Here is a 28,000-nt window from a genome sequence, read left to right on the forward strand (position 1 = left end):
CTTCCAGGTATATATTGTCCCCGTTTTTACAGATGAGAGAACTGAGGCCTGGAAAGGCTAAATGGCTTGCTCAAGTGAATGGTGGACCCAGGTTTTCACTCAGGTGTTTCTGACTTCAGAGACTGGGCTTCTGAGCCCTTAAGTCTATTGTTTCTCTTTAGAGAAAGACAACTGAGGCTGAGTGGTGAAGGGATTTATCTAAAGCCACCGGCCACTATGGCAGGACAGATAACAGAATACAGGTCTTCTGATCCCAGCCGAGAGCCTCTTCCCATCATCTACAACTCCTCCTGGTGTCAGTAATGATAACGGCAGTCACTGATGTCTTTTAAGCACTTACTTTGCGTTGGGCACTGTGCTAAGCGTTTGACATACATTATCTTAGTTGATCTGTGTCAAAACTCTGTAAGGCTGTGACCAACATTTCTCCCACCTTACAGAGGTGGAAACTGAGGGTTAGGAAGTTTCCTTGACTGTTGTCAAAGTCCACAGCTTGTGAATGGAGGAGCCAGGATGGGCGCCTGCTGGCTCGCCTATCCCTTCAGTTATGTCACCTTCCCCTGCAGCAGCCCACTGTCTGGTTAGGTCCTATCTTCACCATGCTGCCAACTTCATCTGCCTCTTCTTCTCCCTTCCAGCTGCCACGTGCAAGAAGTGCATGGCCAAGCTGAGGACCACAGTGTCTGCTCAGTCCCGCTTCCTCATTACCTTCCTCAGTCCCGTTCCTCAGGAAGTCAGGAAGGGGCAGAGACGCTTTGCCTGGAGGACATATACCCAGAGAATGTCCTGGAGGTCTGGGCAGATATGGGCATGGCTGGATCCCTGCAGAAGAGCCCGGACACCCTGGGGCTGGAGGAGCTCTTCAGCACCCTTGGCCACCTCAGTGAAGATGTGCTGGTGGGGGGTGAGGCAGGCAGTGGCAAGAGCATGCTCCTGCAGCGTCTGCACTTGCTGTGGGCTGCAGGGCGAGACTTCCAGGAATTTTTCTTTGTCTTCCCATTCAGCTGCTGGCAGCTGCAGTGCATGGTTAAACCACTCTCTGTGCGGATGCTACTCTTTGAGCACTGCTGTTGGCCTGACCTTGATCAACAGGACATCTTCCAGTTTCTCCTTGACCACCCTGACCGTGTCCGGCTAACCTTTGATGGCTTTGATGAGTTCAAGTTCAGGTTCACGGATTGTGAATGTCACTGCTCCCTGACAGACCCCACCTCTGTCCAGACTCTGCTCTTTAACCTTCTGCAGGTCAACCTGCTGAAGAATGCCCGCAAGGTGGTGACCAGCCGTCCTGCTTCCATGTCGGCGTTCCTCAGAAAGTACATCCACACCGAGTTCATCCTCAAGGGCTTCTCCAAAGAGGGCATCGAGCTGTACTTGAGGAAGCGCCATCATGATCCTGGAGTGGCAGACCGCCTCATTCGCCTGCTCCAAGCGTCCTCAGCCCTGAGTGGTTTGTGCCACCTTCCTGTGTTCTCATGGATGGTGTCCAAATGCCACCAGGAACTGTTGCTGCAGAGGGCGGGGGGGATCCCCAAAGACCACTACAGATATGTACCTGCTGATCCTGCAGCATTTTCTGCTGCATGCCATCCCCCCAGACTCAGCCTGCCAGGGTCTAGGACCCAGTCTCCTTCTGGGCCACCTCCCCACCCTCCTGTGCCTCGGCAGACTTGCTCTCTGGGGCCTGGGCATGTGCTGCTATGTGTTCTCAGCCCAGCAGCTCCAGGCAGCACAGGTCAGTCCTGATGACATTTCTCTTGGCTTCCTGGTATGTGCCAAAGGTGTCATGCCAGAGAGTACAGTGCCCCTGGAATTCCTGCACATCACTTTCCAGTGCTTCTTTGCCGTGTTCTACCTGGCACTCAGTGCTGATGTGCCGCCAGCCTTGATCAGGCACCTCTTCAGTTGTGGCAGGCCAGGCAACTCGCTGATGGCCAGGCTCCTGCCCATGCTGTGCATCCAGGGCTTGCAGGGGAAGGACGGCAGTGTGGCAGCTTTGCTGCAGAAGACTGAGCTGCACAGCCTTTAGATCACAGCAGCCTTCCTGGCAGGGCTGTTGTCCTGAGAGCACTGGGGCCTGCTGGCCGAGTGCCAGGCATCCGAGAAGGCCCTGCTCCGGCGCCAGGTCTGTGCCCGCTAGTGTCTGGCCCGCAGCCTCTGTAAGCACTTCCACTCCATCCTGCCAGCCGTGCCAGGTGAGGCCAAGAGCATGCACGCCATGTCCAGGTTCATCTGGCTCATACAGAGCCTGTACGAGATGCAAACGAGCAGCTGGCATGGAAGGCTGTACGTGGCCTGAATGTCGGGCACCTCAAGTTGACATTTTGCAGCATGGGCCCCACTGAGTGTGCTGCCCTGGCCTTCGTGTGGTGGCACCTCCAGCAGCCCGTGGCCCTGCAGTTGGACTACAACTCTGTGGGTGACATTGATGTGGAGCAGCTTCTGCCTTGCCTTGGTGTCTGCAAGGCTCTGTAGTGTATTGCTGGGCATTGCTCTTCACGCATCGGGGAGTACCATCAAGGTTAATCATGGGAGCCCCAAGCTGGGATCCAGAAATCTGGGCCCAGCTTCACCTCTTTCACCCTTCTTTGCAACCCTTCCCAGATCTCTTCCCTTCTGGGTCTTAATTTCCATGTGTGACAATGACAGTCATACTTTTCTGACTGGCCTGGGTGCTGGGTCTGGTGCTTTCCAGAATGACCTCCCCTAACCTCTACAACCTCCTTGGGCTGTAGGCAGGAATGTTATTATCTCCATTATCCTTGACTTGAAGCTCAGAGAAGTGAAGTAACTAGTCCAGAGTCACACAGGAAATGGCAGGGCTGGGTTTCACAAATCACATCTTTCTGATTACAGGTTTCCTGTCCCTCCACCAGTCTGTGGATACACTTCAGGGGCTCCCTAAAAACCTTGAGGTCACATGCAGAAAGTTTTGTGTAATATGTGTCGGTATCAGAAACGACACCAAATCAGAGGTGATTTGTGCCCCATCAGAGACTTTAAAATTCCAGCCAGATGGGAATTTCAGGACCCAAGAGATGGAAAGGGGCTGCAGGGTATCAGCCACTCTTGGACTCCGTAGGTAGCACAGTGTCCAAGCAGGATTTCAGCACTACCTGTATTGCTTAGAGCCCCAGCCAAAGATGTGAGGTTTTCCCTTTGCCGAATCTGTGCTCCTGAACTCAGGGGTCTCTTTCTACATCTTAGGCCTGGGGATCAGCATCCCACAGATTCCCCAACATCCTTCCAGCCTTGAAAGGGGAGGCCTTGCTTCTATGTAGAACCTATGAGAAAGCATAGGTTCTAGATAAAAATTAAGATCTATTCCCAGCTTCCTGGGGCTTTAGGCTACCCCTGGATGACCTTAATTGACCCTCAGCAAGGGACGACCCTCTTCTTGAGAGTATTAGGATGGTATACATCTTCTCTGAGGCAAAGCAATGAGATTTATTTTTCTCTATGGACCAAACACATGGATATCCACTAGAAACTATGCAGTGACTTTTGTTAACCCTGACATAGGGATGATGGTCATAAGGTTATGGCATAATAACAGCATAATACATAACATATATAGCAAATATATATATGTATTCTATGCAGTGAATATAAATACGATTATACCCATCATGGTCTTGGAGGAAACAAATGACACACTTCAAATGGGTGATTTGGGGAGAGTTTAATAAAGAGATTGTTTACAAGCTATGGGCAGGCGTTAGGAAGAGCAAGAGGGTTGGTGCAGGGGCCCGGGATTAGTAACAGCTGGGGGAGGGTAGACCTGAAGGGGCAGCGGGAGGGAGACTAATTAGCTGGGGGAAGGTATGGAGAGGGCTGCCTGAGATTCTGCAACATGGAAGAATACAGCTGGCCCCTAACTCCCTTCCCCGATCCTTGCTTCTGGCCAGTGTCTTCCACTGGGTGGACCCATTAGGGAGGCCAAGCGGGCTGCTTGCTGGAGTAGTCCTCAGACATCAGCCTCCCATGAGCCGGAGACGGGTGGAGAAGCGAGAGAGTGGATGTGGCCAGGCAAGTGGAAGACAGCCAGCACCAAACTCTATTTCCCTAGGAGGGAGGATCATGACACTTGAGTGGGAATTTGGAAACCTATCTGTTGGAGCAATTTTCCTGATGGAAATAAGAATGTGCATTTTCCTGGGTAGTAGACTCATAGTTTTTACCCCAAGATGCCAGACACTCCTGGCCTGTGTGATCCTCATAGGCCAGTGCATCCCTGGAATTCTGGAATGGATCTTCCATTCTTGGTTAAGGATGTCCCTTCCCAGGATGTGCAGAAGGGCTCTGGGAAACCTGTGGGTCTGTCTCTATTTTCAGAGAAAGGTGAGGATGGCCTGGTTCTAGCTCATGGTGCTCAGACTGCGGTGTGTAAAGGCACTTGTGGAAATGCAGATTCTTGCATCTGTCCCTAGTGATTCCCATTCAGTAAGTTTGAGGTGGGGCCCAGGGCATCTATATTTTTAACAAACAACCCTGGTGATTCTGATACAAGTGGTCTCACCCTGGGAGAACTACTGGTCAGCAGCAACCAGCTTGGTTTTCCATTAGCAATTACTGTCCTTGAGCAAGTTCTGCTCTTTACCCTACATGCACTAAAATTGCCAAGACCGTAGGGGAGGGGAAGCAACCATGAGGTTGTTGTGAGTGCAGTGTGTGTGTGTATGTGAGAAAGAGAGAGAGAGAGGAAGGGAGGAAGGGAGGAAGGGGGAGGGCTCTCCTACAGTGCCAACCTGTCTCTCTCCCACTTGAAGTGTTTCCATGCCAACCGAGATCCTCAGCCTCTAGGAAACCCTATATACACAGTGCCCCTGTATAGGTTTCTTTAGACTCTGGCTCTTTCTGACTCCAGAGTGATGGGTTTCAAAGTTTTTTGGCTGTGACCCACAATGATTGAGAGAGAGACAGGGAGAGAGAGAGAGAGAGAGAGAGAGAGAGAGAGAGAGAGAGAGAGAGAGAGAATCCACCACCATGTAAACGTGAAACCAAAGCTTCATGAAATGGCTTTGCTCTGTGAACTCTGATGCACTGTGCTCTCTTCTGTTCTGTTCAATCTGTATTTTAGAAATGCTGCTCAGGACCTCAAAATGGTTTGCATGCCCCACAACCTGCAGTCTAAAAAAATCACTGCTCTAGAGAAGTGGCCATAAGAGGCCCTAAGGCAGAAGCTGCACCATGTCAGGGTTAGGAGTGGGGTTTGGAGCCAAGCTGCCTGGGTTCAAAGCCTTTATGTGTATCCTTGGCAAAGTCACTTCACTTGTCTGTGCCTCAGTTTCTTTCTCACGAATGCACAAATCATGGTACCTGCTTCACTGACTTGTCGTGAGGATTAAATAGTGTTATTATTGGGCAGTGCTAAGGATAGGGACCAGGGCTAGCGATCACGATTCTAGGTGACTTTTACCATGTACCAGGTGTCACGAGGCTTTATATACACAGCCTGGTGAGGCTGATAATACTATCATAGAGGAAGACACCAACAGATAACTAGTAAGTGGCTGATCAGGATCACAGTATCCAGCTGAGGTGCTCCAGAGCCTGAGCTGTTAATCAGTCAGGGCCTCCCAGGTTTGCCTGAAGATAAAGAATCATGTGCACAGTTGTTAAAATATACAGATCCCTGGGGCCCACCCACACATACTGGATCACTAGCTCCAGGATACGGGCCTGAGAATCTGTATTTTAGGGAAGCTTTGAGATGAACTTGTGATCAGGTGAGTTTTGGGAATGGTGCCCCAAGAGGAATGGCAGGCCAGGCTTGCAGGGCAGGGACTGGCCTGTGGGAGAGGTATCACTGGGGTTAGGGACTGGGCACTAGCCACAGCCTGCCTGCCTGTTTCCAAAATTTGTGGCCGGTATCATCCAGCTGGTCTACTGTCTGCTGGCCTAGGTGATGGTAAATTTCTCCAGGGGTAGCCTGTCCAGTTCAGGCTGTACCTTTCCCATATGTCAGCTCCTTTCCACCATCGTCCCCTTTGTGAGGCTGTGATTATCATGTTCCTTTGGCAGAGATGGAAACATTGCTTCAAATTAGCTCTGTGATTTCCTTAGGATTCCGGGGTGCTTTAGTGGCGGATCTGGGCCCTACGTCCTGGACCGTCTCTGTCATAGAGCACCACACCACGTCACCTCCCCCGCCAGGGACCTTGGGGTCTCCACTTTTCTGGGGTGCTCCATCTTTGCAGGGTTTCCTGGAAGCACAGATGCTGGCACTTCAGGGATGAATGAAAGTCTTTTTTGTAGATTTGTAGATTTTTTCTTGTCTTTCCAGCTCCGTTTTCTAATGTATTTATCTTGTCTCTTTTAGTTTGCGCGATAATAATATCTCAGACCGAGGCGTCTGCAAGCTCATTGAACATGCTCTTCACTGCGAGCCATTGCAGAAGTTAGCGTAAGTCAGCCTGGGCTGTGGACATTGGGCCCTGAGTCCCCTGGTCTCACCCCCGGTCATGCAGCCTGGGTAGCTGTGAGTGATGGGCTGGGGCAGGGGCTGTTTGCATGATGGGGGGTGCAGGTGATTCCTGCCCAGAGGGGAAGGGCAACCTGGGATTGGGTGCTCCCTGTGCAGTGTGCTTTGCTTCTGTGTCTCCTCTCTTCTGGAAACTGAACAGTCTGTTCAATAACAAATTGACCGACGGCTGTGCACACTCCATGGCGAAGCTCCTTGCATGCAAGCAGAACTTCTTGGCATTGAGGTGAGCCCAAGTTTTCCTTATTCCCTGGAAACTATTTTTTGCCCCACAGCTGAGTCAGTCTGGTCTGGTCTTGGCCTGGCGCTGCCCACACTGGCTGCTGACCTTCTGATTGAATGTAGGGGCACTGTGTCATTTTGAGCAGGGGTTCTATGTACTGCCATCATCTCCCCTGTAAACTCTGGACTAGCCCTGCTGAGGGCTTCCTGTCTTTTGACCTTTAACCCATAGGGCAAAAATGTTTTTCTAGTCCCCTTTCCTTTTCTGTGTCTAAGACTGTCACAGGTCTCTGGGGTGACTGAGTTCCATGATGCATGTTGAGCATGTCTCACTGGGGAAGGCATACACCGTTACTTGCCACCCCAGCTGTGGCAGCCAGTGGCTGCAATACTCCCAGAAGGTCCTTTCACCATTCAGAGCATGCAAGGTTTGCAGTCTCATCTGGGTCTGCATTTCTGATGCTCCAGTGTCTCCCAGTTTCAACTGGAGTCTCTCTCTCCTACCTGGCACTGTTAAATTGCCTCTCTAGCTGGCCCCTGGGTTGGCCTGGCTCTCTCTCTCTCTTTCCCAGATATTCTTGCCTCCTGTGATTTGTGAGGTAGTAAAAGAAGACAAGTTAAAAATTGTTTCCCTCTATTCTTTTACCTCTTGGGCTGGATTTGTGGATGGAAGCTGCCATCTTAAAATGGCTAGCCACATAGCTCAGTCTCGGTGAGGGCTACTGAGATCAGGACCACAGGTGCCAATCTGTATATTTGTACAAAGGACTCTGTCCTGCCACTACCGCCTATTGCCTCAGACTCACAAGCCTGGAATAGGCTGTGGCCAGATGTGGCTGACCTAACCCTGAGAAGGGTGCCAGTTTCACAGATGGAGGCTGTTTGTGGCCAACACAGTAGTCCTCTGTTATGTGCAGGAGAGACATTCTAAGACCCTAGATGCCTGAAACCAAGGAGAGGACCAAGCCTTACACACACCATGCTTTTCCCTATACCTACACACCTGCGATAGTGTCATTTACAAATTAGGCACAGTAAGAAAGTAATAGCAACTCATAATAGAACAATTATAGCAATAGACTATAATAAAAACTATGTGAATGCGGTCTCTCTCCGTCTCTCTCAAAATATCTTCTCGTACTCTGCTCACCCTTCTTCTTGGGAAGATGTGGGGAGGTAAAGTGCTTGTGTGATGGAAGGAAGTGAGGTGGATGGCGCAGCACTGTGACCTAGCGCTGGGCTGCTGTTGACCTGACCACACGTCAGGAGGAGAATCATCTGCTCCAGGAGATCCTGAATCTTTGAGCCCCGATGAGGTCGGTGGTTGGCCATCAGGAGCAGATAATGTTGATGATTAGTGGGAGCATATAGAGCGTGGATACGCTGGACAGGGGGCTGATTCACGTCCTGAGCGGAATGGAGCCGGATAGTGGGTCATCAGAATAGCATGCAATTTAAAATGTATAAATTATCTCTAGAATTTTCCATATAATATTTTTGGAATGCAGTTGATTTCAGATAACTGAAAGCATAGAAGATGAAGCTGCAGATAAGCAGGGGGCGGGGTACTACCGTATATCATTGTAATTGAGAGCATAAGCTCTGGAGTCAGACTGCCCGAGGTTTCAACTCTTGTTAGCTGTGTGACCTCAGGTCAGCCCAATGTCTGTGTGCCTCTGTTTCCTCTTCTGTAGAATGGGGGTAATAACCACGGCTACCTCACCGGCTGTAGTGATGAGCGAGCGAGTTAATCCGCATGAAGGGCTGCACCGTCTGGCAGGGGCTTTATATAGTAGGCGAGTGGCTGCAAGATGCTGGGTAAATCACACAAGCACTCAGCTTGTTTCTCCTTCTGTGAGTCCAGTCCTCCAAGCAGGGATCCGATGTGCCACACATTTATCAAGGAAAATTCCTATGAGGGGAAGTGGGGAAGGGAGCTGGGGGAGGCTGGGGTGTGTGTCCCTGAGTGAAGGAGAGAGGGAAGGAAGGAAGGTTAAGACGGGGCACCTTGGACTTCAGGGAAGTCCTAAGACATTTGGGCAAGGCTGAGGAGGAGTTCTTGAGTGACGTTCACCCGGCGAGGGAGCCTGTTGTCTCAGGCAGGGGCTGGCAAGCAGCCTTGGTGCCACACCAGGACATTTGATTTTGGAGCACAGCAGCTGAGGCCCTTGCCTACCTCCAGGGAGCTGAGGCTGGAGACCTGAAAGGCGAGTTCTCCTACCTGCCACACCCATTTCCAAGGGTGCAATAATATCTGCCCTATAGGATTGTTGTGAGCTGAGTGGCTTGAAGTTCCTTGAAAGGATGAAAGCCTATTGTAACCCCAGGAAGCCTGGGGATGCAGGTGAGCTCCAGGGCTTCTCTGAAGCATTTCGAGGTGTCTGGATTTGCTTGTAGCAGGATCCTTCCTTGCTGCAATCTTCCTTGACCCCTAGCCTTGGTCTTCTCTTCCTCCTTCCCTCCTGGAAGGCTCAGCGGGCTCTACTCCTCTCCCCCAGCCACCTGGACCTGCCCAAGGCTCTTGTGCAACAGGTAAAACCTACGTGAAGCAACAGCAGATCTGGGAAGGCTACAGAGGGCACAGTGGGGTCTGGATCAAGGATGGCTGAGACCGCAGGGAAAGGTGTGACGCTGAGTCATCCTCGCTGTCCTGGGGAAACCACCTCCCAGGACAACTCCCTGCTGTGGCTCCTGCCCGGAGCTGTCATGTTGCTGTGCAAAACAGGGTGCTTCCATCCCTTTCCCTTTGCTGGGGAAAACGCAGTCATGGGAGCCGCTGAGTAAACTGGACCGAGCAGCGAGGGCACCCGCTGTGGCTGCTGCCTCTCGGGCAGGTCCTCAAAGCTTTCTTCCTGCCAGGACACAGACGGCCAGCCCTCCACTTCTGGTTGCCGCTGTGTTCCCCCAGCCTCCTCTGTCTTCCCTTCCAGGCTGGGGAATAACCACGTCACCGCCATGGGAGCCCAAGTGCTGGCCGAGGGGCTCCGAGGCAACACCTCCTTGCAGTTCCTGGGGTAGGTTGGATTCCAGGAAGAGGGACCTGCATGGAGGGGCTTGGGACTTTTGAGGATTTAGGGGCAGGTGAAACTCTTCAGCCAGGAGGCCTGGGGGCAGTACAGCTCCAGTGGGGAGGATGAGCCAGGGAGACAGTGGGTGGCTCTTGACTGCCACCTTGACATTTGCTATATCGGTCAAGCAGGAAGTTTTGGATGTTGGGTTGGGGGAGGGCAGTGCTCATGAGCTGGTGACAGAAAGCCCTCTGGTCCTCAGGAGGTGCTAGGGCTGTACATTCGCTGCATATTAAAACCACTTGGGAGTTTCTAAACACTATTGCCAGGTGCCCTCCCCCCTATCCCAGACTGATGAAATGCAAATATCTAGGTGCAGGGCCCAGGTATCAGGAGTTTTCCCAGGGGATGTGCAGTCACGAGTGAGGACCCCTGACCTAAGAAAGAGAAGGAGATGGGGAAGAATAGGAAGGCACCCAGGATGGGAGGGGCTGTGCTAGGTCACTCAGAGCTCTTGATCCCTGTAGGACCACGCTAGGGCCTGCCAGGGAGGGGAGCACCCCAGACGGCAGCCCCAGGACAGGCTTCCTCTCTTTGCTAGGCACCCAGGCTTGCACCCATGCTGTTCCCAGCAGCCGCTCTCCTATCCTGTCACGCCTTACAGTTAACTGGGTTCCATTTGACAAGAACTGAGAGTTTGAGAACCTGGGACTGTAGGAAGAGAGAATAACCTTAGGGCTTAGGTGTTCCAGCCCATTTCACAGGGAGGCAAGTTGCTGCCAAACTCAGTTGTATTTTTTTTGAGACCGAGTCTCACTCTGTCACCCAGGCTGAGTGCAATGGTGCAATCTTGGCTCACTGCAACCTCCACCTCCCTGGTTCAAGCGATTCTCCTGCCTCAGCTTCCCAAGTAGCTGGGATTACAGGCACCCACCACCATGTCCAACTAATTTTTTTATTTTTTAGTAGAGACAGGGTTTCACCATGTTGGCCAGGTTGGTCTTGAAATTCCGACCTGAAGTGATCCGCCAGCCTTGGCCTCCCAAAATGCTGGGTTTACAGGCATGAGCCACGGTGCCCGGCCCCCAAGCTCAGTCTGAGCCACGAAAGGGACTACGTGGCTCTAGAAATCAGCCTCTTTTTAACACTGTATTAGTAGAAACAGAGTCTAGAATAAAGGAGGCCACAGCCCCACTGAGCTCTCTTTTACTTCAAGTCACATCTGCCACATCGGGGGTATCTATCTCTTTCAACACATATTTATTAGGCTGCCTTTCTGGGCCAGGCACTGTGCTAAAACCTCCAAACACTGTCATATGATACAAAGTGTTCTGTAACTTGCTTGCCTTTTTTTTTTTTTGCTTCACAATATATTATAGGAAATTTTTAAGGTCATTATGACTCCTTACTTACTTACCTATTTATTTATTTTATTAATGTTTACAGACAGGGTCTCGCTCTGTCACCCAGGCTGGAGTACAGTGGTTGCAATCACAGCTCATTGTAGCCCTGAACTCCTGAGCTCAAGCTGTCCTCCTATCTCAGTCTCCTGAGTAGCTGGGACTACAGGCACACACCACCATGCCTGGCCAATATTTTTGTGTTTTGTAGAGATGGGGTCTCACTATGTTGCCCAGGCTGGTCTCAAGCTCCTGGGCTCAAGTGATCCTCTCTCCTTGAGTGTCTGAAGTGCTAGGATTATACATGTGAGCCACCTCTCTCAGCCTGAACACATTTTAAAAAGAGTGCACAGTGTTATATAATCTATTTAACTGGTTAGCTTTTGAAGACTATTGTTCTCAGGTTTTTTGCTATTATAGTGTCATATCCCTGGGACACAGAGCAGTGCTGGCACATAGCCAGGGCTCAATAAATAAGTACCTGATGGATGAAAGTGCAGGTCAGGCGTGGTGACTCATGCCTGTAATCCCAGACCTTTGGGAGGCTGCTGAGGTGGGCAGATCACAAGGTCAGGAGTTTGAGACCACCAGCCTGGCCAATGGAGTGAAACCCCATGTCTACTAAAAATACAAGAATTAGCCAGGGGTGGTGGCAGGCTACTTGGGAGGCTGAGGCAGGAGAATTGCTTGAACCTGGGAGGCAGAGGTTGCAGTAAGCCGAGATCATGCCAATGCACTGCAGCCTGGGCAACAAAGTGAGACTCCATCCAAAAAAAAAAAAAAAAAAAAGAAAAGAAAGTGCAGTGGACTTCCTAGTTTAACTGTCCTTTGCTAACTTGTGCACATACCTGTCCAGGGTAGGTCCTTAGTCAATGAGTCAGAAGGTGTGAGTTGGGCTCTACCTTTTGGAAAGGGATGTTTTTGAACTGCAGTGAGTCAGAGGAGGATGGCCCAGAAGCTGAGGGAGTTTGACATGAAGGAATTGGGGGTGTTAGGAAGAAGCAGGAGATAGAGAGCTGGCTTGCAGAAGAAACATTAGACTTGTTCCGGGCAGGTACTGGAGGGTAGCTAAGGACTTGCGGGTGGCAGTTACTGGGAAGTAGATCTGAACTAAGTGTCAGAAAAAGTGTCACAACTGTAAATTACTCTTGTCAGTTCCTGTCCTTAAGGGTTTGGGCTGGGTAGGCATCTACTATTCTCTAAGTCTGTAATGTAAAGCCACTGAAAACTCTTGGTGAAGTTTGGCCATCCTACACAAAAGATGGAGGCAGGTCCACTTTGCTGAGACCAGGAGCCCCAGTGAGGCCACTCTGGGATTGAGTGGTCCTGCACCTCTGGCTGGGACTGCAGAGAGAGCAGGACTGTTAGTTCATGTCTAAAACACATATCAGGCACTCACTGACACCGTGTGTTGATTCTTTTGGCCTTTTCAGGTTCTGGGGGAACAGAGTGGGTGATGAGGGGGCCCAGGCCCTGGCTGAAGCCTTGAGTGATCACCAGAGCTTGAGGTGGCTCAGGTAAGCTTCAGAGTCTATTCCGCAATTTTCATGGGGAGACCAGATGAAGAGGGAGGAGCTGGGGCCAATTTTGAAGGTCTTTGAACTTTATTTTTACCCCACAATGTTAGGCAATGGAGTAAGCAAAAAAGATCATTGGATTTCAATACAGAACACTGGAGTCTTTCTGGGTGACTTTGGAAATGTCCCTGTCTTCTCAGGGTTTTGATTCACTATGTGTAACTTGAAGATCTTGGGATGGACCAGGTACATTTTATCTTAAGGACCAATTCCAATCATTGGTAGTAGCTGCACAGTGCACCACAAATGAGAAGAATTCTAAAGCAGCACCTGGGCTTAAAGAACACTGTAATCGATTAGTGATGTCTAAAAAATGTAAAAAAAAAAAAAAGGGCACTGCAATCAATTAGTGATGTCTTAAAAGGATAAAAACAGAAAAGAACACAGCAATCAATTAGTGATGTCTGAAATGGAGCAGACCAGGAGGGTGCCATGAATTTTTCCCTCCATAGGTTAGCTTATCTCTGAGGTTCTTCTCTGTTCTGAGATGTTTTTGTTCCATGATTACCTCCAGCCTGGTGGGGAACAACATTGGCAGTGTGGGTGCTCAAGCCTTAGCACTGATGCTGGCAAAGAACGTCATGCTAGAAGACCTCTGGTGAGTTTGGGGGATTCTCTGTTCTGGGGAGATGGAGCATAATCTTTGTTGATCCCCTGGCCTTATCCACAGGAACAGTTGTGTGGGTAGACAAAGGTGGATGATTGATTGATTGATTCATTGATTGATTCTGTTTGTCTTTATACATACTGAGTGATATGAAGCTTATAGAGCCTGGTATGTACATGCTAATTTTTTAATTTAATAACCTATGTCGGTTTGCTGATTTGATGTCTGCCTCCACATGGCATAAGTGTTGAGAGCACAGACTCTGGAATCAAGCAGGCTGTGATCTTAGGCAAGTTAAATAGCAATTTCAGAATCTTAAGTTTCATGTCTGTAAAACGAGGGTAAGAATACTTGCAACTATAAAAGATTTTTGCAAGAATTAGATAAGGTAGTGCCTGCGAAGACCTTAACATAGTGCCTGGCATATTTTCACATGCTCCTTAAATGTGAAATTAGAATAGTGGCAGGATTACTACTACTATTACAGCTGCTGCTGCTACAACTACTAGTACTGTGACTACCACTAATAATAAAGTTTTGTTATTTTAAAGTGAATTTGAGTTCCCAAGAGCACTAGGTATTAGAGTCAGGGGTCACTTTGGAAGGGGAAATGGAGTTTTGATAGTTGAAAGAGGAACCATGAATTATGCTTATACTATTGACCTGAAGCAGATTCTACATTTCCCATGTTTAGATACCACTAGTATAGTCTTCTGACATGTTCTGGGCAGTTTCAGATTATATCGGGGAGATAAAATGCTGAATGTTTGATTTTCCCTGGAAGCAGAAAGGCACTGCAGCATATGGGCATCGCCATAAGCAGATTTTGTAGATGGACCTCAGCTGTGGCAGGGCTTAGTAGCTCTACTACAGTGTGATTGATTCTATCCTGATTGGATTTTGCTACTTGGAATTTCTTAGTAGAGGAAAACCTTATTGCGAGCATCAGTTAAGATTACTGTTGAAAGAAAAACTTTAGGCAAATTTAATTTAGCAGAGCTGGTTTGAGCATATAGCACTTTATGAATTGGGCAGCATTCAGAACTGGGAGATCTCCACTCAACAAGCTGGGGGCAAGCAGTATCTACGGACAGGAAAAGGAAGTGATGTACAGAAACAGCTTGATTGGTTGCAGCTGGGTATTTGCCATATTTGGACATGGTGTGATAAGGCATTTGCCTTATATGGACATAGTCTGATCAGCTGGCAGGCTGTGACTGACGGAAGTCTGGCTGCTGTGATTGGCTGACACTTAGCTGTTTGTTATAAGAATATATTGTTAAGTTGCAGTTTGCCACATAGAAACTCAAAAGTATGGAGTCGGTCTCAGGCCAAATTTAGTTTAGCTCTATGTGAAGCTGCAGGTGACAGAATACCTCCATCTACAGAGGTTTAAACATGGAAAGGGTTAATTTTTTTCCTGTATAGGCAGCTGGAGGTAGGCAGTGTATGGCTTGTACTGTAGCTACAAGAGGTCAGAGAGGTCTCAGCTCTGTCTCATTCTCTTTCTGCTCCATCATCCTTAGCCTGTGACTTTATTCTCATGGTTGGCTGCCTCATGATCACAGTATGGCTGCTCCAGCTGCAGCACTACTTCTGTATTTTAGAATTCAGTCTATATACCTGGGAAAGCCATCTGGGTTTCTCTCCTTTAAAAAGCATTCCTGGAAGCCCCACCTGTCAACTTCCCCTTATGTATCAACCACGTATATGTCACTTGACCAACCCACGTGTATGTTGTTTGACCAACCCTGGCTGCAATGGAGAGTGGGAAATGTAGTATTTTCACCAAGCCTATGGCTGTTCAAATGAAATGAGACTCCATTAATAAAGAAGAAAGAAAAGATGGATATTGGGGAGCTGGGGGATGAGTTAACTTACTACATAGTGGAGCCCTTGATGTGAATTCTCTTGCAAATATGTCCCTGGAATCGAGAATCCCCACACTGTACTTTATCTGTCCTTTCTTTATTCATAAGTTTGGGTTTTCAGGTGTTGGATTTCCTGTATGGGGGGCCTGTGAGTTCATCTTTATAGACATCATCTTCCATAATCAACATTATTGTATCAGCTGGATTTTCTTTCTTGTTCTCACAGCCTGGAGGAGAACCATCTCCAGGATGAAGGTGTATGTTCTCTCGCAGAAGGACTGAAGAGAAATTCAAGTTTGAAAATCCTGAAGTAAGGAACCTATAAGCAGGAGCCAGGATAATAATTGCTGGCCTTTGGAAAGGGCATTTCTGAATCACATCTGGGCTGCTCCCAGCTGGGGTGATTCACACGAGGGGGCCTGCCTTGGTCTTGGTGGACAAGGATTCCAGCGCAAGTCATTTATCTGGGAGGTGGTCCCAGCAAATGCTGATAGGAGAGTGGCGAAGTGAGTTGGGGAAGCAAAGGTAACCAGGAAAGGGTAGTTATCAAGCCAGTTATCACTGAGGGAAATTGGAGCTCAGTACTCTGGGGCATTCCTGGAGCCAGTGCAGAACACTGCACAGAACCCACTAGTGACCATCACGGGCTTGTCAGGTTGCTCTCTGAGGTTGACGCCAAAATTCTTATTTCAAGGAGACCTCAGGAACCCCATCAGATGGCTCCTTTTGCTGGAGGAAAGTGGCATCTGCCTTGGCAAATGTGGCCCTAGGAAAACACTTGCCTTTATAGACAGACAGCTGGCTCTGTGAGTGCCAGCTTTGCTGCCAGGCTGCCATCCACTCTGGTGATACTTGTTTGTGTTGCTTTCTTTCACAAGCTAGGAAGTAGTTTCCAAATATTTGGAGAAAACACTTCCACTCATCATTTGGGTGGAAGTGGGCTGGGAAGTTGGGGTGAAGCCCGTATGTGTCTGAGCCAGATGCCAGCTTTGCACTGAGGGTGGGCCTTTGGGAACACCAGGTCCATTATCAACCCGGTAGGGATGTGGCAGTTTGTCTTCCCCCCCTTGTCACGGCCTTACCCCACTTGACTCTGGTGGATGACAGGCAATGAGGTTGGGGTTGCCCCATGCCACCCTGTCATCAGCCTTATTATTCTGCATCCTGAACTATATCATCCCCCACAAAAATTGAACTTCTGATATATCATTTTAAAAAGAGAGATACCTGCATCTTTCTTTTTCAGGCTTAGTTTCTGCTGACAGTTGGTTAAGAGTCCAGGCTCTGGAAGCAGGCAGCCTGGGTCTTGCCCCAGCTCCACCATTACCAGCTGGTTCTCCTTGGATGAGTGCCTCAGTTGCCTCAAGTGTAAATGGAGATAGTGGCTGGACCTTCATTATAGGTCATGAGCATTCACTGGGAGAATGTAGGTAACAAAAGTAAGTTGTAGGTTGGAGCAAAAGTAATTGTGGTTTTCAACCATGAATTTTAAATCATTATAACTAGTTTAAATCATTATAACTAAAATACTTTATTAATGAAAATAGGAACCATTATAACCAACACATTTTTTGCAAATAAGAAATAAGTTTGTTTATTCCTGTAGCATAAAAATTCATGCTTCGGGATTCGACGAACTCTTGGAAAGTATTTTCTGCATCCTGCTGATTGCGGGAGCATTTTCCCTGCAAAAAGTTGTTGAGATGCTTGAAGAAGTTATAGTCATTTGGTGAGAGGTCAGGTGAATATGGTGGATGAGGCAAAACTTCATAGTCCAATTGTGCGATGTGTGGTCAAGTGTTGTTGTGGAGAAGAACTGGGCCCTTTCTGTTGACCAATGCCAGCTGCAGGTCTTCAAGTTTTTGTGTATCTCATTGACTTGCTGAGCATACTTCTCAGATTTCATGGTTTCACTGGGATTCAGAAAGCAGACCACCAAACAGTACCCAGGATCTTTTTGTTGGCACAGGTTTGGCTTTTGGAAGTGCTTTGGAGCTTCTTCTTGGTCTAACCACTGAGCTGATCAATGCCAGTTCTATGAAATGCACTTTTCATCACACGTCACAATCAGAACAAGAAATGGTTCGTTGTTGCTGCATGGAATAAGAGAAGACAAGACGTCAGAATGATGATTTTATTGATTTTCACTCAGCTCATGAGGCGCCCACTTATCAAGCTTTTTCACTTTTCCAATTTGCTTCAAATGCTGAATGACCATGAAATGGTCGACGTTGAGTTCTCAAGTAAGAAGATGACGTTGAGTTGTAAGATCTCGAGTAAGAAGATCAATGTTGAGTTATAAGAAAATCAGCTTTGATGATTGCTCTCAATTGGTCATTGTCTACTTCGGATGTCTGGCCAGTATGCTCCTTATCTTCAAGGCTCTCCTCTCCTTCGCAAAGCTTCTTGAACCACCACTGCACTGTATGTTCGTTAGCAGTTCCTGGGCCACATGGGTTGTTGATGTTGTGAGTTCCCTCTGATGGTTTATGACCCACTTTGAACTCGAGTAAGAAAATTGCTTGAATTTGCTTTTTGTCTAACATCAGTTCCATAGCCTAAAATAAATATAAAAAAAGCAGCAAGTAGTAAGTCATTAGAAAAAAATAAAACAGGAAATGTGCATTAAAATGTATAACATAACCACATTTATTTAAGAATGTATTCCAATATCAAACAACAAATTTCAACAATGAAAAAACTGCAGTAATGTTTGCACCAACCTAATAGAAGCTCAACAACTACTGGCTATTATGATTAGTGTCGCCTTATGGTCAGCTTGTAAGACATTACTAAGATTGTGGGAAAGGGGGAAGACCTGGAGTGGACATTATTGGTAGGCAAAGCTATAAGCAAAAGAGCAACATGGGAAACATGTGACTCCTTTGTTGCTGTCCCTGGCCCTATCCTATCTCCCCTCCCTGTTGCCAGCTACCTCATATGTTCTCTGATCTCTGTCTCTGTGCCTTCAAAGACTCCCCTGAAAATGGAAATACTCCTACTCATTGGTTATTTTTATCAATTAAGTACAGTATTAGTCTGTTTTCACGCTGAGGATAAAGACATACCTAAGACTGGGCACTTTATGAAAGAAAGAGGTTTATTGGACTTACAGTTCCATGTGGCTGGGGAGGCCTCACAATCATGGCAGAATTTGAAAGGCACACATCTCACATGGTGGCAGACAAGAGAAAAGAGCTTGTGCAGGGAAACTCCCCTTTTTAAAACCATCAGATCTCATGGAACTTATTTACTATAATGAGGACAGCATGGGATTCAATTACCTTCCACCTGGTCCCTCCTGCAACATGTGGGAATTCAAGATGAGATTTGGGTGGGGACACAGCCAAACCATACCAAGTACTGCATAAGTGTTTTAGGTATGCAGAGAGTGGAGGGTCTTCCCAGCAAGCAGAGTGTGGGGAGATGATGGGGGCACTGGTGGCTGACTTAGTGGCCAGGGACTTGTGCCAAAAGGATGACAGATATGAACAGGAGTCTGCTTATGGCCATCACAATTTCAATTCTTATGCTCAATGACATGTGTACTCTTTTAGGCCCATTTTACCAATGAGGACATTGGGACTCATTTGCTTGAGAGCAAAATGGAAGTGGTGTAGATGAGATTTAAACCCAGGAAGTCTAGGACTAAAATGCAGATACTTAACCACTATCCTAAGGGAGTGGCTACTTAAGTTGATAAACTCATCTGGTGAATGGAAGAGAGATGGGTACATTTCACTGAAGTGACTGAGCCTTTGTTGCTGAGCTCATTGGGAATCTCAGACATGAGTGGGGTATGTCTAGCGGACAGGTGGGCTTCAGTAGGCTGGCTAACTCCTAAAGTCTGTTTAACTGGACAGTTTCAAGAGGAAAACCAAGAATCCTTGAAGCTCATCATTCTGTCTTCTTCTCCAGGTTGTCCAAAAACTGCATCACCTACCTAGGGGCAGAAGCCCTCCTGCAGGCCCTTGAAAGGAATGACACCATCCTGAAAGTCTGGTAAGGCCCCGGGCAGGCCTATTGTAGCTCTCCAAGCCTCAGTTTTCCTATCTGTAAAATGGGGTGATGGGAGAGAGGAATGGCAGAGTTTCAAGGATCCCTTCTGATTCTGACATTCAGTGAGAATGATTCTGCATGTGAGGGATCTGGTTCTCTGTCTAAGAAAGCAGCCTTTACATCTTTAAGTAGGGAGCAATTGTTTCATTTTTAAATCTTGACTATGTATTCAGCAACTTCTCTGTTCTACGAGATAGTGTAGGAATGGAGATGTGGCTGAAGAATGAAAAGGCAGCTCCTGCCCTCCTGGGAACTGCATCTACATTCACAGGTCAAGGATATTGTATCAGACTTTCTGTGGTTCTGAATGGAGCTTACAAAGCGTAGGAACGGATTGCACAGTGTATCCAGTTCTCTATATTTAAAGCCCTAGTCCTTCATGTATTTGAAAAAGGCAAGAATCACATTCTTGATAGATTCTGTTGTTGCCTTAAAAAGAATGACGAGCCTTGGGGAGTCTGGGCAGCTGGGTCCAATTTTGTGGACTCTCTCTGCTGAGCCACAGCTTTAAAGATTTGTCCTTCTTGTTTCCAGGGATCTATTTCTCAGACAATAAGTAAAGGTTTTCCCTGGCCTAATGTGCTATAAGTGAATGTTACTATGTGTGTTCCAGACACTGGGCTAGAGATTAATATTTAAAAGCCAGGAATTTTCCTATTAAAAAATCTATATTCTCAAAAGAGTTTGGAACTCATTTTCCACTGGGGTTTGCAAGATTCAAGTTATTTAAATAACCTCTACATATTCTGAATATTCCCTTCTTGTTATATATACCTTGTAAATATTTTCTTCGAGTCTGTTATGTCTTTTAATATTATCAATAGTTTGCTAAAATGGTGTTTTTAGGTAGTAAAATTTGTCCCTCTTTTACTTCGTGATAGTTGTGTTTCATGTCATGAATCAAAGGCATGACTATTTGTAAAATTTAGTTTCTTGCAGTACAGATTTTATTTTTTGTCTCAGTCTTTGTTATTTGAAATTCATTATTGTTTGTTTTTTCACATTTAAAATAATACCCAAATTTCTCAAAGCAATTCTTTTCTCTACTGATTTCAAATGCCACATTTGTCATCTCTGGAATTCCTATGTATTTCATGTCTGACTGCCACACTACTGCTGTGGATGTGTTTTGCACCAGCACAGTACTGTAGGGTTGTCAAATGATCTGGTGTCTGGTAAAAGCGGACTTCCACTCACTTGCTTCTTTTTTCCCCAGAGAATAAAGAAACGATTTTTATATGGGTTCTCATTTTTGTATTAACTTTGAAGTAGTTTATCCAATCACATGCCAATTACCATCTGTTGAAATTTCAGTGTTTTTAGGTGTGTATTTTAGGAGTAAAACTATCTTTTTTTTTTTAGCACTTCAGATTTTTATTGTCTTTGAATTCAAAATATAGTCTAAATTTCATTTCGATCGCTGTTTCTTTATGAATTATTTAGAAGTTTGATATTTGATTTCCAAACACTTGTGGTTTACTAAGTATCTTAATAATATTGACTTTTTTTTCTTTTTCAGTTTTTATTTTAGTTTCAAGGGGCACGAGTGGAACTTTGTTATGTAGGTAAATTGCCTGTTGCTGGGGTTTGGTGGCCAAACAATTTAGTCGCTGACGTAGTGAGCATAGTACCTGACAGGTATAGGTAGTTTTTCAATCCTCACCCCTTTCCACCCTCTCCTCTCACACAGGTATCTATTGGTCCCTTTTTTGCCCATGTGTAGTCAGTGTTTAGCTCTGACTTACAAGTGATAATATGTGGTTTTTGTTTCCTTTTCCTGTGTTAATTTGCTTTGTGAATTTGGTAGATGTAGCCTCCAGCTACATCCATTTTGCTGCAAAAGCCATAATTTCATTCTTTTTTGTGGCGCATAATGTTTCATTGTGTATGTACTACACGTCTTTATCTAGTCCACCACTGATGCGCCTCTGGGTTGATTCCATGTCTTTTCTATTGTGAACAGTGCTGTGATAAACATACAAGTACATATGTCATTTTGGTAGAATGATTTCTGTTCCTTTGTGTATAAACCCAGTAATGAGATTGCTGTGTCAAATGGTAGTTCTGTTTAAGTGCTTTGAGAAATCTTCAAACTGCTTTTCACCATGTCTGAATTGATTTACATTCCCAGCCCACTGTGTAAGTTTTCTCTTTTCTGCAGCCCCACCAACATCTGTTACTTTCTGACTTCTTATTACTAGCCATTCTGATTGGTGTGAGATGGTGCCTCATTGTGGTTTTGATTTGCATTTCTCTAATAATTAGTGATTCGAGAAGTTGAGAATTTATTCATATGCTTGTTGGCTGCATGAATGTCTTTTGAGAAGTGTCTGTTCTTGTCTTTTGTCCATTTTTTAATGGGGTTGTTTGTTTTCTGCTTAAAATTTTGTTTAATTTCTTTATAGATTCTGGATGACGCTTTTGTCAGGTGCATAGTTGGCAAAATTTTTCTCCCATTCTGCAGGTTGTCTGGTTACTCTGTTGATAGTTTCTTTTGCTGAGCATAATCTCTTTAGCTTACTTAGGTCCCATGTGTCTATGTTTTTGTTGCAATTGCTTTTGGAGACTTGGTCTTGGAAAATTTGTTCTGGCTTATGTCCAGAATGGTATGTCCTGGTGGGTTTTTGTTTAGGATTTTTATAGTTTTAGATTTTGTAATGTAGGTCTTTAATTCATCTTAAATAGATTTTTTATATGATAAAAGGAAGTGGTCCAGTTCGAATCTTCTGCATATGGCTAGCCAGTATAGTTTGAAAAGTTAGGTAGTGTGTTGCCTCCAGCTGTATTCTTTTTGTTTAAGATATCTTTGGCTATTCAGACTATTTTTCAGTTTTATATAAGTTTTAAAATAGTTTCTTTTCTCATTCTGTGAAAAATGACTTGGTAGTTTGATATAATAGTATTGAATCTGTAAATTACTTTGGGCAGTAAGGCCGTTTTAACATTATTTCTTCCCATTCATGAGCATAGAATGTGTTTCCATTGGTTTGTATCGTCTCTGATTTTTTTCCTTCCCTCCCTCCCTCCCTCCCTCCCTCCCTTCCTTCCTTCCCTCCCTCCCTCCCTCCCTCCCTTTCTTTCTTTCTTTTTTCCTTCCTTCCTTTCTGATGGAGTTTCGCCCTTGTTGTCCAGGCTGGAGTGCAATGGCATGATCACAGCTCACTGCAATGTTCAACTCCCAGGTTCAAATGATTCTCCTGCCTCAGCCTCTTGAGTAGCTGAGTAGGGATTACAGGTTTGCACCACCACACCTGGCTAACTTTGTATTTTTAGTAGAGATGGTGTTTCTCCATGTTGGTCAGGCTGGCCTCAAACTCCTGACCTCAGGTGATCTGCCTGCCTCGGCCTCCCAGAGTGCTGGGATTACAGGCAAGAGCCACCGCACCAGCCATCATCTCTGATTTCTTACAGCAGTGTTTTATAATTCTCACTGTAGAGATCTTTCTTCTCCATGATTAGTTGTGTTCCTAGGTATTTCGTTCTTCTTGTGGCTGTTACGAATGGGTTGCTGAATTGATTCGGCTCTTAGCTTGGACATTGTTGGTGTGTAGAAATGCCACTGAGGAATGCCATTGAAGAATTGCCACATAGTTTTTGACAATGGTTGAAATTTACACTCCCACCTGCAGGATATACACGTTCCTTTTTCTCCACAACCTTGAAGAGAAAAAAATGCCACTTTTTGTACATTGCTTTTGTATCCTGAGACTTGATAAACAACTGAAATTATTTATCTGTCCTAGGAGCCTTTGGGCGGGGACTGAAGGGCTTTCTAGGTATGGAATCATATTGTTACATTGTTTGTGAAAAGAGATATTTCACTTCCTCTCTCCTTGTTGGATGGCTTTTCTTTCTTTCTCTTGCCTGGTTGCTCTGGCTAGGACTTCTTGTACTGTGTTGAATAGGATGACAGTTGACATCCTAGTCTTGTTCTGGTTCTCTGGGGAATGGTTCCAGCTTTTGCCCATTCAGTATGATGGTGGCTGTGGGTTTGTTATAGATGGCTCTTACTATTTTGTGATATGTTTCTTCAATGCCTAGCGTTTTGAGGATTTTTAACATGATAGATGCTGAATTTTATGGAAAGCCTCTCTGCATCTTTTGAGATGATCATGTGGTTTTTGTTTTTAGTTCTATTTATGTGATGAATCGCATTTATTGATTTGCATATGCTGAACCAGCCTTGCAGGAATAAAGCTTACTTGATCATGGTAGATTAACTTTTTGATGTGTTCCTGGATATGGTTTGTTAGTATTTTGTTGAGGTTTCTTTCTTTCATTTTTTGAGACAGAGTCTCGGTCTTGTCGCTAGACTGGAGTGCAATGGCACAGTCTTGGCTCACTGCAACCTCCGCCTCCCAGGTTCAAGCAATTCTCCTGCCTCAGCCTCCTGAGTAGCTGGGACTACAGGTGTGCACCACCACGCCCAGCTAATTTTCTGGTGTTTTAGTAGAGAAGGGGTTTCACTGTGTTGGCCAGGATGGTTTCAATCTGCTGACCTCGTGATCCACCTGCGTCGGCCTCCCAAAGTGCTGGGATTACAGGTGTGAGCTGCTGCATCTGGCCTTTGTTGAGATTTTTTCATCTATGTTCATTAGGATAATGGCCTGAAATCTTCTTTCTTTATTGTATCTTTGCCAGGTTTTGGTATCAGGATAATGCTGGCCTTGTAGAATGAGTTAGGGAAGAGTTTCTTCTCAATTTTTGAACAGTTCCAGCAGAAACTGTATCAACTTTTTTTGTACATCTGGTAAAATTCAGATGTGAATCCATTTAGCCCTGGGATTTTTTTGGTTGATAGACTACTACTGCCTTGATTTCAGAGCTCATTATTGGTCTTTTTGGAGATTCAATCTCTTTTTCATTCTGTCTTGGTAGGGTGCATATGTCCTAGGAATTTATGAAATTTTTCTCGATTTTATGTGCATAGAGGTGTTCATAATATACCCGGATGTTGTTTGTATTTCTTTGGGGTTAGTGGCGATATCCCCTTTGTTGTTTCTAATTGTATTTATTTGGATCTTCTCTCTTTTCTTCTTTGTTAGGCTAGCTCGTAGTCTATTTTATTAAGTTTTTCAAAAACAAGCTCCTGAATTCCTTGATATTTTGAATGGTTTCCAACATCTCAATTTCAAAAGGAGCCTGAATAGTTAAGACAATTATAATAAAAAAGAACAAAAGTGGGGACTTCAGACTATACTACAGTAACCAAAACGGCATGGTACTGGTACAAAAACAGACACATAGGCCAATAGAACAGAATTCAGAGCCCAGAAATAAGGCTGCATACCTACAAACATCTGCTCTTTGACAAAACTGACAAAACAAGCAATGGGGAAATGATTTTCTATTCAATAAAGAGTGCTGGGATAAGTGGCTAGCCATATGTAGAAGACTGAAACTGGACCCCTTCCTCACACCATTTACAAAAATTAACTCAAGATGGCATAAAGACTTAAATGTAAAACTCAAAACTATAAAAATCCTGGAATACGATGTAGGCAATACCATTCTGAACATAGAGATAGACAAAGATTTTATGATGAAGTTACCAAAAGCAAAAATTGACAAATGGGACCTAATTAAACTAAAAAGCTCTGTACAGCAAAAGAAACTATCAACAGAATAAACAGACAACCTACAGAATGAGAGAAATATTTTTGCAAACCACAGCTGACAAAAGTCTAATATTCAGCATCTATAAGAAACATAAACCAATTTATAAGAAAAAACAAACATTGTAAAGTGAAAAGAGGTCATACTTTTCTTTTTTTTTACAATAAAATATTATAATATTTTATTATGAAGAAATGAATATTCCTAGAAAGTGTTCAATTTTTTTTATTGTATTTTAGGTTTTGGGGTACATGTGAAGAACATGCAAGATAGTTGCATAGGTACACATGTGGCAATGTGATTTGCTGCCTTCCTCCCCTTCACCTATATCTGGCATTTCTCCCCCTGCTATCTCTCCCCAACTCCCCATCCCGTGCTGTCTGTCCCCTGTTTCCCTCAACAGACCCCAGTGTGTAGTGCTCCCCTCCCTGTGTCCATGTGTTCTCATTGTTCAACACCTGCCTATGAGTGAGAACATGCGGTATTTCATTTTCTGTTCTTGTGTCAGTTTGCTGAGAATGATGGTCTCCAGGTTCATCCATGTCCCTACAAAGGTCACAAACTCATCGTTTTTGATGGCTGCATAATATTCCACGGTGTATATATGCCACATTTTCCCTAAACAGACACTTTTCAAAAGAAGACATACATGTGGCCAAGAAGCATATGAGAAAAAGCCCAATGTCACTGATCATTAGAGAAGTGCAAATCAGAACCACAATGAGATGCTGTCTCTCACCAGTCAGAATGGCTATTACCAAAAAGTAAAAAAATAACAGATGCTGCAATATTTTGGAGTAAAAGGAATACCTATGTCCTGTTGGTGGGAGGATAAATTAGTTCCACCGTTGATGAAAACTGTGTGACAATTTCTCAAAGACCTAAAAGGAGAACTACCATTCAGCCAGGAATCACATTACTGGGTATATACCCAAAGGAATATAAACCATTCAGTCATAAAGACACATGCACGTGTATTTTCATTACAGCACTATTCACAATAGCAGAGATGGAATCAATCTAAGTGCCTATCGGTGGTAGAGTGAATAAAGAATATTTGGTATGTATACATCATGGAATGGTATGCAGTTAGGAAAAAGAATAATATTACGTCCTTTGCAAAAACCTAGGTGGAGCTGAAGGTCTTTATCCTTAGCAAACTAACACAGAAACAGAAAACCAAACACCACATGTTCTCAATTATAAGTGGGAGCTAAATGATGTGAACAGATATAGGGGAAAAACACACCCTGGGCCCTACTGGAGGGTGGAGATTGGAAGGAGGGAGAGGATCAGGAAAAATAGCTACTGGCTACTAGGCTCAATACCTGTTGGAAATTAATGTTGAGCTCTAAAACTGTTTTCCACGGTGTTGAGATGTAACTTCCCCACGTCATACTATGTGTTGTTTCCCGTGTTTTCATAAGATGACGGATTGGGGGTGTTGCGAGCATTGGGAAAAGAAAACCGAGGTGGCTTAATGTTGCTGTGTTTCAGCAGTTGAATGTTTTTATTATTTATCTGTGTTTTTCTTTGTATGATTATTTGGTTAGTATTTAATATCATGTAGTGCTCTGTCTTCTCCCAAAAAGATGTGTATTTAACTTAGGAAAGAAATGTAAAGTGTGGTAAATACAATGGGTCATGAAGGTGCAGTGAGACTGACTCCATCCTACATTCAGGGATAGGCCAGCCCTCTCTAAAAGAGACACTATCTTTACACCATAGTACCACACAGGGCTAACGCTTCCCTGAACCAGCTGGGGATTGTTACCTAGACCCAATGTTGTTTATTGTTAAATCTTGTGGCTTGAAACATCTACTAATTGAATTGGATATCTTAGTCTAGGTTACTATTTTTGACATACATAAATGAATAAAATGCAGGATATATATTTTAATTTTTTTAAATTTACCACTTTATTTCAAGTTATTCAACCAAAAGTGAGGTTATGGCACATAAAATCTTGTATTATGTGGTGTTTTTCTTTTTTCAGATGGAATCTGTCTATGTCACCCATGCTGAAGTACAGTGGTGCGATCTTGGCTCACTGCAACCTCCGCCTCCTGGTTTCAAGCAATTCTCTTGCTTCAGCCTTCCTGAGTAGCTGGGACAGCAGGTGTGTGCCACACGCCCAGTGAATTTTTTGTATTTTTAGTAGAGACAGAGTTTTATTGTGTAAGCTAGAATGATCTCGATCTTCTGACCTCATCATCCACTCACCTCAGCCTCTCAAAGTGCTGGAGTTACAGGATTGAGCCACCCCACCGGCCCAGTTTTCTTTTACATAAGCCTTTTCATTTGCTGAAACCATAGATTCTAAGTTGCTCTATCCAAGTGATAATTAGAAAAATGTGATGGGGCTGGGTTCGGTGGCTCATGCCTGTAATCCCAGCACTTTGGGAGACCGAGGTGGGTGGATCACGAAGTCAAGAGATCAAGACCATCCTGGTCAACATGGTGAAACCCCGTCTCTTCTAAAAATACAAAAAAAAAAAAAAAAAAAAATAGCTGACCATGGTGGCACATGCCTGTAATCCCAGCTACTCAGGAGGATGAGGCAGAAGAATTGCCTGAACCCGGGAGGTGGAGGTTGCGGTGAGCCGAGATCGCGCCATTGCACTCCAGCCTGGGTAACAAGAGCGAAATTCTGTCTTAAAAAAAAAAAAAAAAAGAAAAATGTGATGTACTTAGTGCATAAATTTTAGAAAATTTCCTTTACTACTATTGTTAGTTTGATTGAATATGTGTGTGATTTTTAAAAAATGTAAACTGAATAAATATGTATTGAATCTACATATGTATTGAAAATGTAAGTTGACATCACAGAGTACACTTAGTTCATGGCAGTGCTTTCTCTGAAAGCAACTGCAGAAATTTACTCTCTCTTCTTTTTAGTTTGTAAGAACTTGGAGGCCACAGGGGAAAGGAAGTTCTTTGGATACCAGATAAGGCATGAAGCAGATGTGGTTACAGTAATTCTGGTATAATTCATTGTAAGGTGATGATCTCTAGGAACATCATCACAGTGGAGAAACCTGAAAGCTCCCAGCAGCCAGCAATAAATGAAAGGTGTGGGCGGGGCTGCCTACAGAGTGGGGCCTGGTGAGCCAGTGCCTGGGCTTCCGCATCACAGTGTGGGTGGGGCGCCTCGC

General features: G+C 45.2%; 1 pseudogene across 1 annotated transcript; it reads left to right on the top strand.

The window, feature by feature from the left end:
• Positions 1–216: 216 nt before the first annotated feature.
• LOC100396406 (nucleotide-binding oligomerization domain-containing protein 2-like) lies at positions 217–27,641 on the top strand (annotated as a pseudogene). The gene is made up of 10 exons (XR_013530191.1): positions 217–295; positions 567–2,474; positions 6,323–6,406; positions 6,627–6,710; positions 9,637–9,720; positions 12,548–12,631; positions 13,206–13,289; positions 15,396–15,479; positions 19,088–19,171; positions 26,842–27,641. The product of XR_013530191.1 is annotated as a nucleotide-binding oligomerization domain-containing protein 2-like (transcript).
• The last annotated feature ends 359 nt before the right edge of the window (positions 27,642–28,000 follow it).

This window comes from Callithrix jacchus, chromosome 20, assembly GCF_049354715.1.
Source record: "Callithrix jacchus isolate 240 chromosome 20, calJac240_pri, whole genome shotgun sequence".
Classification (NCBI taxonomy): domain Eukaryota; kingdom Metazoa; phylum Chordata; class Mammalia; order Primates; family Cebidae; genus Callithrix; species Callithrix jacchus.